General features: G+C 44.1%; 1 long non-coding RNA gene across 18 annotated transcripts in view; it reads left to right on the forward strand.

The window, feature by feature from the left end:
• Positions 1-12,238, forward strand: part of LOC108445845 — a 100,457-nt gene that overhangs the window by 87,549 nt on the left and 670 nt on the right. For 7 of the 18 annotated variants that reach the window (XR_001860859.1, XR_001860863.1, XR_001860866.1 and 4 more), the window contains 3 exons: positions 3,528-3,675; positions 5,484-5,551; positions 6,720-11,352. This is a non-coding gene — a long non-coding RNA (uncharacterized LOC108445845). Of the gene's footprint in view, positions 29-3,527; positions 3,676-5,483; positions 5,552-6,719; positions 11,353-12,238 lie in introns of those variants that run through there. The other 11 variants (XR_001860861.1, XR_001860868.1, XR_001860870.1 and 8 more) reach the window with 10 other exon arrangements.

A 12,238-nucleotide genomic window follows, 5' to 3' on the forward strand; every position in this document is an offset into this window, starting at 1 on the left:
TGTTGCTTTCCCTAAATGCTGCAAACAGGTGGGAACTGCAGCTGTCTGAAAAACTTCATCTTATTTCTATAAAGAATTTTGGTTGGTTTTTTTTCAGATCATCCCCAAAGCGAGATTTTTGAGGTGGTTCAGATTTGCAACAAATGCTGTTTAAAAGACAGACACTATAAAGGGTAAAAAACTCCATGCGAACAGAATTTGCTTAAAAAACCCCAGAATTAAGATGGGGAAATCTTACCATACCCTGACAGAGAGAGCCTTCCAGCAATACTTTCCAACATCTCCTTTGGCTGATGTGCCACAGGAACTGGAAGTTGTCACATCAAGTGAGACTTTCACCCTTTACTTGGGAGGCCACAGTAACTTCAATGTTCATGGTTTTAATGGGATCAAGAGGGAACTGTCACCTGTCACCCCACAGGTGGTGGCCTGTCCTGGGGCTGGAGCTACGTGAGGATCTCTGTTCTGTCCTTGTAACCACAAACTGTGGATTAATCTTGAAATAAGTCTTAAAATTCTTAGAGCAATGCACCCATATGGAGATAAATAACTTCAAATGCACCTTGAAGCAATTGTGGCAATTTCTATGCTAAGAGCTCATTAGTATGAAATTGTTCTTCATATGAAATTGTGATAAAGCTCTGAACATAAAGTGGAATTCAAAACCCATGGCTTTTGGCTGCCTTTCAGGAAAGGCATTTTATTTTCACCCTGTGCTTGGTAACGCAAAATGAAAATCTAAGTGAGATCGAAGGGTAACTGCCACGTGCCATGTTGCATTGATTGTGGAAGTTATTTTACATCGTCCTGGGAATGCACAGGTTGCCACAACCTTTTCATGCTCTCATTTATAAAAATCTTGCCCGATGAGGTGGCTGTGGGCAGATACTGAGACTAATGCAGGAGGCAGCTGCTCACCTCGTACGGGCAGGAACACAAGCTGCATGGGTAGGGCTGTTTGGCACTGCTGGTGTCCTCGTGTGGGTTTGCCACTTCTCCCTCAGTTCTGCCTTCATCCCCTCTCCTTGAACTGTCTGACTTCGGGAAGCCTCTGCTTTTGCTGCTTGTCCAAAGAGCACCTTGCAAACCTACAGGGAGAAATAAATACCATTAGTTATTAATTGCTTAATCAGTTACCTTGTAGTTCTTGGCCTTAGGATTGACTCCTGGTTTGGGCATAAGCCAGCCCCGAAGCTGGCACTAAAAGTGCTTCCCTCTGAGCCTTCCGTGAGGTGTCACACGCGGGCCATCCTCCTAAGCAGGCCTGTCTCTCACGTGCTGCGTGCCCCTTGTCAGTGGAAATGAGTATTAAAATCAAATACTGAACCAAGCGCACGTAGGTCCGTGGGGGAAGCCACCACTTCTCATATTCCTGTGGTATGCAAGTGAGCTTTTGTCTTTGAGCTTCCTGGGCTGAGGATAAATGGATGATTCTTTCCCTTCCTTGATTTTTCTCCAAAGAACAACAAAAAAATTGCTCCCTCGAATTCCAGTTCAAATTAATGGAAGTCTGGGGGAGAAGAAACAGACAAACAAACAAGGAAGTGTTTTATATTTGGGCTTCTCTTTCCATCTCGAGGCAGATGGGTTTGGTGTGTTTTACAGCCACCTTCTGAAATCAGTCTGTTATTTTGCCATTCCTTTGTAAGAGAGTAGCAGTGCTGAATCTTTATCGTATCGATCGTTCCTAGGCTTTCATCTGGGGCCTAGGATAATACATAGCATTGTTATTGCATTATTATTTTTCATTTGTATCCTATTGATTTGCTGCCAGGGACTTACAGGTCAATTTGCAAAAAGATGGGCTATGATTTATTTTTTTTCTAGAAGATTATGCCACGATGGGAATGCTTTTATAAGGCTGTCAGGTCTTTCGGTTTCTTTTTTCTCCTCTCAGGAGTGCAGCACATTCATAGATCAGTGGCACGGTTCCACCTGGATTTACACCCGGAGTATCCATGACTTTCACGTAATTCATATGGATAAGTGGCTGTACCCAAGCCTACACTTAAATTGGAATTTTACTCTGGGGAATGGTTCTTCTCTCACTCCTCCCCGTACGACTCAGAAACAACAAAGTCGATACAGTTACACTGATGCAGAAGAGAGGGGAGGAGGGAGGGCACGCTTTCTAGGTCTGATCACAACAAGCCACCAAAGTTTAGCATCCCCAGGTGACAGGTGCTAAAAACAGACGTGAAAAGTTATTTTTGGTAGCACGTTTTTTGTTTGCCAACAGTTTACTACCAAGTAGTAGCAGTCCAATTCCTAACAACTTTGTACACAGAAGGCCCACTTTTGAAACAAAATAAGGATTCAAATTTTCCTTGTTTTTCTTTGACTTACTGTTATTAGATTGTAGCTACTGGGAAAGCAAGGATTATACAAGTATGTGGAATTGCACTTTAATTCCTTCAGTACAAAACTCCTGCTACATAATTTACGAGGGGGTCGTTTTTAATTACTCCATGCAAAAGTGTTAAGTGCAGTGGGCTGATGTATCCATGAGCAGGAGCAATTTGACAAAGGAATTTTTTTATAGCACAGAACACCTTTTCCTGCCAGTGAAGATTTTCAGTTTGGGGATTGGTGTGGTGTTTCAGACTCCTGGTTTGTGGCACGGAATTGGACGTTGATGTTAAACCATGCTCTCACCAGCACAGGTCACTGGAATTACCTGCCCCGTTTGGGAAATTTTATTCTGAATTATTCACAGAGCTCAAAGTAAGACACAGCCCAAATAAATGCCTCACTCATACTGTCTCCCATGGCAAGGTAATTATCAAGCAGCTGAACTGCTGCCCTTATCTTCCAGGAGTTATTTCAGAGAATGTTTTCATTTGTCTTCTTTTCCTGCCTGTCCAAGGTTTGCTTTGCATTTTGGCGCCATTAGGATAGAACTGTATTAGACAGGAGTGAGGCCGAATGAGATTTCCTGCTTTCAGTGGAGGTGTGAAGTCACAAGATGTGCAGTGTCTGGCTGCTAAGTGCCTGTTCAGTGTAGCACAGCAGCATACATATATTTATAGCTAAATACTTCAGAATGTAGTTCTTTTAATATTTGAGGACAAAAGATTGCCATGTTCCAAGACTGCTGGAAATGTGCTGTAATGGCACAAAGGTGCTATTTACAGACACCAAAAGAAATTCCTTTTTGATAGTACTCATGACTGTCTAAGTTGAGCTGAGATTTTTTTTTAAAAAAAAATTGGAGAATTGATGAAAAATGCCAAATCCTTTCAGTGATTATAAGGAATATTTGTTTTTTACATCTTTTTATACAGAAATGTTTCTGAATATTAGATTTAGAGCATCTAAGTTGTCGTTTCAAAATCTGTTGTCCTTTATAAGCATCGAAGGCGTTACAAAATGGTCAAAATCTTCTGTTTCAGTTGAGCTCAGTCAGAGCTTTTCTGTCTGGCAGCTCAACAAACACAAGGAGTTTCATGTTCTGCTTTAATATTAAATATTGCTTTATAAATCACAGTAACTGTTTTCCACCAAACCTGACTTCTGCTTTATTTCAGAGACCTGCCAAAGGAAAGCCTTGCATCTGCCAATAACCTGTGAAAAGTGCTTCCTCATTTCTGTGATACCTACCAAGAATGGGAGATTTAGCAGGAGTTTCTAAGTTCCTCAGACATTTAGAGAAGACCCCAAGCCCTTTCTACGATGGTGAGTACGGATATTTATTTCTCAGCTCGGATTTACTGATGGACTGAGACAATCTGACTGCTACAATGACACTTGTAGAAGCTGGGATATTTGTAGGGAATCAGTGAGCAGAGTCCTGAACTGAACTTGCTGCTGATACGCTGCTGCAATCTGTGAGCAAACACGTGCACAAAAGCCAGCACTTCAGAGCTTCTCTTTTACATCTGGCAGCTAAACCAGATTTCTGTTTGCTTCACTCTTTGTGAAAAAGCTAAAAAGCAATGAAATACTAGTTACCTTTGTGTTTGTCTGTAAAATTCTTCCTGGGTGATAAAAAATTAATTGCATTAATTACTGCTTTTTCCCAGCACTGCTCTGCAGTGCCTGAGTTAAGAGGTGGTTCCTGTCATAGCTGCTGAGCTGTTCTTGGGGAAGTGCTCTGTTTAAGGCAGCGTTTGTGCTTCGGTAGAGCCCTGGCCAGTGTCAGGTGGGTCAGCTCCTGTCAGGGCTGGGGCATCCTTGCCCAGCCAGCAGGTCACTGAAGGTTACTGGTGCACCATCTGTTGACTTGGCTCTTGGAATGGGAATGATTTGTGGCAGGAGCCCAAATGATGAATAAACGCTCAGCCCTGTGTTAGGGATAAACATATTTATGATGCTTCAGTGAAGTTACTTCATGGTAGTTCCCAGCTATGAGGAGATCTTTTGGGCACTTCTGTCTGTACAGCCCTCCTTTCTTTTTGCTAACTTACAGAAGTACATTCCAGAGCTCTGGCAAGCCCCCACCTTTGCACAGTGCTGTTCCAGGAGAACTGCCCAAGCAAATCCAGTTATCCGTGTGCTCACCAGAGCCTCGGCGATCCGAGCTGTGCTCTCACATGCAGCAGCAAACACAACTTAACATTACAATAACCTCTCATCTCACCTGAGGTGCTGTTGCAGAACAGGGTGAAACATACACCTACAAATGGGCTTTCTGGTGCAGAGAAGCCAAAATTCCATGCTAGATCAAATCAAGTAGATTAAATGTCAACAGCCATAACCTTCAAGTGGGACTTGGAAACTCAATCACTGGATTATGCTGGACCATTCTAATTCTTCATCAATCTCTGCATGTCTTTTGATATCAGTAATGAAGGTATAGGGTAATAAATTATTGTGTGAGAATATAAATATTTTTAAAGTACCCCAAATTAATCTTTTTAATATAATCTCTATTAGGAAGCAAGCGCTTCCTTAATATGAAAATCCATTGTCACAACCTAGAAGTGATGAACGGATGCATTCCTGTGAGGAGGAATTAGAGAGGCACCTTCTGACTGTTGGGTTGAGTTTGAGTTCAAACTGAGATTCAGCAGCATCAGGGCATTTGCAGCTGGGGCATCCTCAGGCTGTGCAGTCCCACAGCGTAGCAGGCTGGCTGTACAAATTGCTCTCACTTGATATTTCAGGTTCCCAAATTGTTGCTCTTCCACGTTGATCTGAAATACGTTCACAAAATACGTGTATAATCCACGTGCAGGATTTTACATTGCAAGGTTTGGGGGTTTTTCCTTAACAAAAGACAAACTCTGCTGCAAGTCTGCATAAAGACTTTACTTCTACACAGTAGATTTTATCCAGCTGATTCAACTGCTGCAGTTGCAGCTGGACTTAGTGGCCAAGTCCATTCTGTCAGTGTCTGGTCTGGAATGCACAATCTCTTATTTTTTCCCCCCAGAACATTCCCTACTCTCTTGCTATTGCTCCTTTTATACAGTCATACTTTTCTTAAAACTTAGAGTAGCCATTCAGGAAAATCCCTTTTCTTTTCCCCTCTCTTTTGGCAGGATGAATTCCCAAGGACGACGTGTCACCACTTGAAGACCGATCTCACAAAGGACAGATCAATTCTGAAGTGAGTCCTAGCGCTCCTTTTAACAATTAGCGTTCCTGTTTCCCGTGGCTCTTCCTTCACAATAAGGTCTAAACACGTCAAGTCATTTCTGCATGTTCCCTGCAGTATTTTACTGTCTAAAGACAGGCAAAGGGATCTTCTGAACTTTCTGAATTAGTTCACCCAAACACCACAGCAAAGGCAGTGTCTGATTTGCCATTTCCGAGTGGCTCTCGAGCAGGACTCGGTGCCTCGTTGCACCCGTTTAACACAAGGTACCGGCCGGACTCCAGGGCCCCGCAGCGGGGTTATTTACCATGTGCTTCACAGGTGCTGAGTCTGAATGATCTGATGATCTCACACCCAGAAAATCTCTTACTCTGCGTAATCCTCGTGACCTCTTCCTCCGTCACTCATTTATCTACACTTGGAAGAGGCTGGCACGTGGCCGATTTTATGGATGGCGTGCCGCATGTCCTGGGATCAGCCTTCGTGTGCCGTAATTCTTTACACAGTCATTAAAGCACTATTAGGGACCTCAGTCTGGGACTGGATATGGTCATTGGAGGAGTTCCACAGAGGTTATTCTTGTGTTCCTCTGTCTCCAACTGCTCAGCAAGCGCGAGGCAGCAATTACAGGAAGGGCCCCTTAGCATCCAACCCGTACACAGGGAGGTGGGGAGAGAGATTTCAGAGACATCATCCCCCATTCACCAGAGCACAATAAAACACCTTCTTTATTTCGGATTTTATTGGTTCTGTCTGCTCTCATCTGGTGCCTGAACATTTTATCTGTTCACGCTGCTTTTTTCTAATGCAATAAAAAGAGCAGACAGGATTTCGCCCTTTATTTAAAATGTTTTGCCACATTTAGAGGTAATTCACAGCCACTTTTCTGTGTTGTGTATTTTCAGACTTATCAGAGAGAGAAATGTTTTGATAGCAAGCGTGCTCTGCAGGGTCCAACTGTGGTCAGATAGGAATAGTCTCTTCCTACCACCTTCCTTCTCTTTGCTCTGCTATAAACCTGTCCCTCTCTCCACATCTCTGGGAGTCAGGCACCCATGTTCCTTCATGCATAATGAAGGAAAAAAGGAGAGGAAAGATCTGGCTCCCAGTCCCTCCACAAACAGAGTTTGAGTCATTCACATGAGGAATTCAGCGAGCAGACATCTTTACTCTCAAGCAGATCTGTCTTTTCAGAAACAAGCTGACACTCTGGGCACCAAAACAGATCAGAGGAACTGCAACAAAAAGCAGTGTTCTGCCAAAGCTGCAGGCAGGAGTCTGTCAGGGAGAATGATGGAGCAAGAAGAGTGGTGTTCTAACAGGCAAAGGGGGAAGAAAGAAAGAGTGAAAAGGGTAAGAAACTGGAAAGAGACTTCAAGGGCCACAACGCTGTTCAATGGGGCAGAAACTGAGTAACAAGTGAACTACAGTGCAGGGTGATTTGCATTTTCCAAGACAATTTGTAAAAGGTGAAAAGCTGTAGATGAAATGCTTTGATTTGACTTTATCGCACTCTGCCTGTGCACCTGTGTCATTCATTTCATGTAATAACCTCTGCTAAACAGTCAGAGGCTGCAGCATAATTGTGTTGACCTTAAATTAAGGCAAAAAGCTGCAATTCTGGAATTTGAAGCTTGTAGTGCCTTGCTGGCTAAAGGGCAAAATAAAGAAGTAAAGATGAATGACAACTTTTCACGTCACATGAAAAATCAAGGCTTATGCACCAGAGAACTTCACCACAATTGATTCGTATCCTTTCAGCCTATGTCTCATCCTAAAATTGCATTAAAATTAAACTCTCTGTTTCTAATTCTCATCCAGTGGAGCTTAGATGAACCTCAGATTTTAGATGGGGGTTATGTTATGGGAATTGTTTTCTTTGCAACATAAAGCACCAAGAATGGGAAACAGTAGCACTTTGGGGGGATTCTTTCTAATTTCTTTCCTTTTTATTCCTTTCTATCCCACACAGCAGAAATGCAATCTAATTGAGTAGCAGGAAGACAACCTACATTAAGTTAACAAGTGAAGAAAAAAAGTCAATCTTTCTGGCTTTGAAGGAATTTATACCAGGAGAAAAACTGTGCCTGCAATACAAAGCCAAAAGATATCAACTATCCTGAGAGAAGTTTTCACAACAAAGAACATAAACTAGCAAAAAAAAAAAAGGCATTGCTCTGGTCTGTGTCCCTGAGATGAGAAACCGAAAGCCACGAGTGTAAAGCAGCTATGAGATGGTTGTCAGTGGAATGTCAGCTTCCAGCAGAACAGGAATAACTCAGAAGTCTCAGGACGAGTCTCTGCTTCCTCGCACACTGTACAGTGTTTTAATCAAAGCCCGGAATGAGCAGTTTCCAGCCAGCCACAAAACGCCACGTCAGGCCCTGCAGAAAGAGGATTGCAGCAGAAATGGGGCTTCCCCAGATCTATCTAAGGTCTACAACTGCTGCTAGACAGGGCTCAGCTTGAGTCATTTTCTTAGTTCCTTCCTTTGCCCTTTCACCCCAAATGTGTTTATCTTGTATTTTGCTTCTGCATGCTTCTGTAAATGCTCAGAGGATCCATCTTGGAAGCACTTCCAGGGTGGAAATGCTCTGACCTTTATGTATTGACAGATGAGATGCCTATTCTCATGTTCTATATTATTGACAATAATAGCAGTTCTTCCATTTCTTTTGTGAATAGTTGAATTTTTACATATTTGTATGACTTCTTTATACAGTTACCCTCCTATAAAATGTACTATGTATGTCAGTTCTCTTATTCCAGGGATGGAAATGTGGTACCACATACTGATAAACACACGATACCATTTGAACCAGGATCTGCACCGCCACTCAGCAGAAATGAGGAATGCACAGTGCTCTGCAGCACGAGGCCGCTGACTTACCCACAGAGGCAGCACCGCCCGCACGGCGTGACTGGTGAGGCAGCTCCTGTCTCCTGGGCCCAGAGGTAATTCCTTTTCCAGGTCTGCTCTGTGCTGGACCTTGCCTTTGCAGATGCTGTGGCTGGCGCCAGATGATGCGCAGCAGCTTTGTAACGGGGAGTGTCCTCTCCTGGGGATTGCACAGCCCTACCGAAGTCATGTCAAGGAGCACTTTGATGAAATGGAGAGCTGAACTGCAGGGGTAGGAACCAGTTCTTCTTTATTTCATTGTTTGGAATTTTTTCCTGAGAGTGCGGTCAGGGAAGGATGGGAGATAGAAGACCTTCTTACCTTTCTGGTTTTGTCTCTTTCCATGGTACATTGCATCCATGCCTTCCACAGCTGCACTAGTAGGTCTGTACTTCCTGAGAGGAATCCAACAGAAAAATGTTCAGTCTTTTGGCCCCCCAGAAGCAGCACTGGTCTTTGCAGCAATCCTTCTGAAAATATTTCCGTAAAGTTTTTCTTTTAATTCCTGATCCTGCTCAGACACATTAGACTGATACAAAACCCCGTAAGTAACTTCACCAGCCTCAGTGGAATGGCTAAGCTCTCTGAACTCCACCTTTGCATTATCACGCCATTTAATTACATTAAAATTATAAATATAATTATGGCAGGTTCTAGGTCATTGGCTCTGCATCTTCCTGGTTAGGGCTGACCATAGCATTTGTCTGGATTTTCTTGTCACAGAATGGACTGATCACTCCATGCTTCCTAAGGGACCAAGTGCTTGTTCTCCACAGCTCCTTGGAGCTGAAGGTGCTTGCCCACACTGAGCGACGAGTGAGACTGTGCTATGTTTCTATGAGCAGAGCTGCTGTGATGGAAATTTCTGTTCCAACACACTTCCAAACAGAGAGAAATAAAGGGGAAACAAAAGAAAAAGGAGTTACACGCCAGAAGGCAGCATTTAAATGCTAGTGTGGCAACCAGAGAGGTAAGGGAATGAAACACCGACAGAGGGAGGCGAGGAAGGACACTGTGTCCCCAGGGGCAGCAACACCAGATGGCCACAAGCACAAATCAAGAATTCTGCAGATAGGAGTTTTACCCTCGCCCTTTGATTTACTTAAGCATAATTTGCACTTTAGTTTATTTTCATGGCCATTGGGAGGTTGGTAAAGGGCCAGATTGCTCCAAAGGGAGAACATTTTAATGTGTACGTACAGTGGGATATTCAGAGACGCTGTCAGCATTAAACCTCCTCAGTTCTCTTTATTGGGATGACAGCAGCAATAAAAGAGCCACCTGAGGGTCTCTTCCACCCTCTCCCTTTCCTTGTGCAATCCTAAAGCTTGCACATAGATTTCCTAGATGGGGGTTGGACACTGCTTCCACTTGGATTTACCTGCATTTCTGGGCTGGGCCAAAACTTCCAGTGGCAAAGTGAGAACATTTTGGCTTTGAATAAGAAGAGACATTTCTTAGTGACTGTGCCGAGCTGCTTCAGACACAAAACAAACATTGACTGCACATCTATCCTGGCAAAAACAAAAGAACTGACCTTAGCAGCGATTACCAGGGAATAGGCCCAGATTTGCATTTGAGACACTTGCATTTCCAGCCCCTCGTGCCTCCATAGGGAAAAGCTGATGTTGCACAAAGAACAGTCAGGTAAACTGCTGTTCCTGCTCGTGTGAGTTCTACACAACTGAACCACCAGTATTCCAGATTCTGTTTAACTTCACAGCCTTTGGAGCTTTGCTTCCACTGTATTGCATTTATTTCCTGGACATACTCAATTTTGCTGGCACGGGAGATAAAAAAATAATAAAAGAAAGCTTATGATAGAAGAGTAGGAAACAAATGACACTTGTGCATTTGTCATTGATCCCTGAAAAATTAGGTGAGCCCTAGACTTACTTTTGGATTTATCTCTGCTGGTTGTGCTAATGCGTTAGGGTGTTCCCAAAGAACCCGAGAGAAACAAATTCCCTGTTTTGCCTCCTATTCGTGGCAGGGGAAGAACAAGATCAAATATCAGGTTCAATTGCTTAAAAAACTGTTAAACCTGTAGGAGAAAGATTGAAAAAAAAACCCCACGACCTTAGTAGCCTTTGCCAGAAATGACAGAAATGAGACAGACACAGTAATCTTGCACAGTTATTCCTTCAGTCTTTCTAAACTCCGAAGACAACCAAATTAACACGGAAATCGGAGCCCTCACACACCCTAGAGCCAACAGCTCCCAAAATTATGAAAACCCTTATTGATTCAGTTTATTGCTGTCCTGAAGCAGAAAAAGTGCCTCTGCACTTATTTAGTCCTTTTACCTTTGACTGAGGTTTGGTTTTGCCTTGTATGGTGCCACTGAAGAGCAGTGGGGAGCAGTAACAAGGCTTCCTTAATGCTGGAATCATGAAAGCTCGTTCCTTGGGAGAAGAGACCAATCCCCGCTGGCTGCAGCCGCCTGGCAGGTACAGGGTTCGGAGCAACCGGGGCTCCCCTGAGTCTCACTCAGTATTTTGGTTATGCCAAACATTTGGGCTCATTCAGTTTGCTGGTAAGAAGACATAAAGGCGACACATCCTGGGCACTGTCCCCTCCTCCCCCTTAAGTGTCCCCCCAGGATGGCCTGCGGCTCATAAAGTAACATCTGTGGAATCAGGCACCTCTGAACGTGCTTCTAACAACTCATTCCATCACTTCTTGCCTCTTTTTATTCAGTGCAAGCACGAAAATTTCTGTGATGGACAATGAAAAGCAATAGAGAAAATCCCAGACAAATGATCATAAATGGCCCAGCTGAGAAAGCAGATCCCATGTAATTGAATAGAGGTGGAAGGTCATTCCTAACACTTCAAATGTAACAGCCAAAGCAGATCCTTATGTCACCGTGATACTGACGTGGAAAGATCACGTGCTTAACATTACTTAAAAGGAAAAGAAGCAGGAGGACAAGTGGGGAGGTGTGTCGTTAACTTCGTTGAACACAGTTTAAAATAAACCAAAACACAGCAGTTATTAAGCAGATATTTGAGGAGACACAACCAGAGGTAGCTGCAGAACATTTACAAAGTGCTCGGCAAATGGAAAGCCGCATCTTTTTCAGCAAGTGCCACGGGTGCTGTGCACCCAGACCTGGAGCACCGGAGTCATCCATGCCCCTCAGGAGTCCTGCCTTCACGCTTGGAGCGTGCGTCCTTTCATCCTGGAGTGCACACCAGCACTTCAGATCGAGACAAAGACAGCATTTAATGGGGGGAAAGAATGGGAGCTACCGCCCCATTAAATACTGGCACTACCGTTCCACATATTCCCTTGAAGATGAGCACCAAGAGGTTACAACAAACTCACCCCTGTACAGAACAGAAACCAAGTCTCTTCTGCTGCTCTGGGCAGTCCTTAAGCACAAGAAGGAGCCGTAGTTCTTCTCCATTGCTGGTAGTGCAGCTAAAGAATTAAGTCCATAACCCTTCCCTGTTCTCCTTAGTTGTCTCTGATTTTCATCCCCTAAAAATGGGCATCTGTGGTGCTACAAGACGTAGCAGCGTATTCCTTGGAAAGCAGCCGGAAAAGAACCAGAGCGGGTCCCAGACTGGGGGCTGCCCCTTGCAGGGGATTATGTGTCAGCTCTGTTAGAATTCCTAATTATTTAGGCACCTAGTTGGCTTTGAGGAGTTCGACAGCGTGCCTGGGGAGAGCATCGATGAGCGGGTCCCGAGGGATGGAAGTCCAGCCGCTGCACCCAGCCCCCCGCGCACCATGTGCTCCCCTGGAGCCCGGGTGTTCCCCTCAGAACAGATCCCTGGGACGCCGGCTCCCGT

The sequence above is a fragment of the Corvus brachyrhynchos genome, unplaced genomic scaffold (assembly GCF_000691975.1).
Source record: "Corvus brachyrhynchos isolate BGI_N302 unplaced genomic scaffold, ASM69197v1 scaffold1333, whole genome shotgun sequence".
In the NCBI taxonomy this organism is placed as follows: Eukaryota; Metazoa; Chordata; class Aves; order Passeriformes; family Corvidae; genus Corvus; species Corvus brachyrhynchos.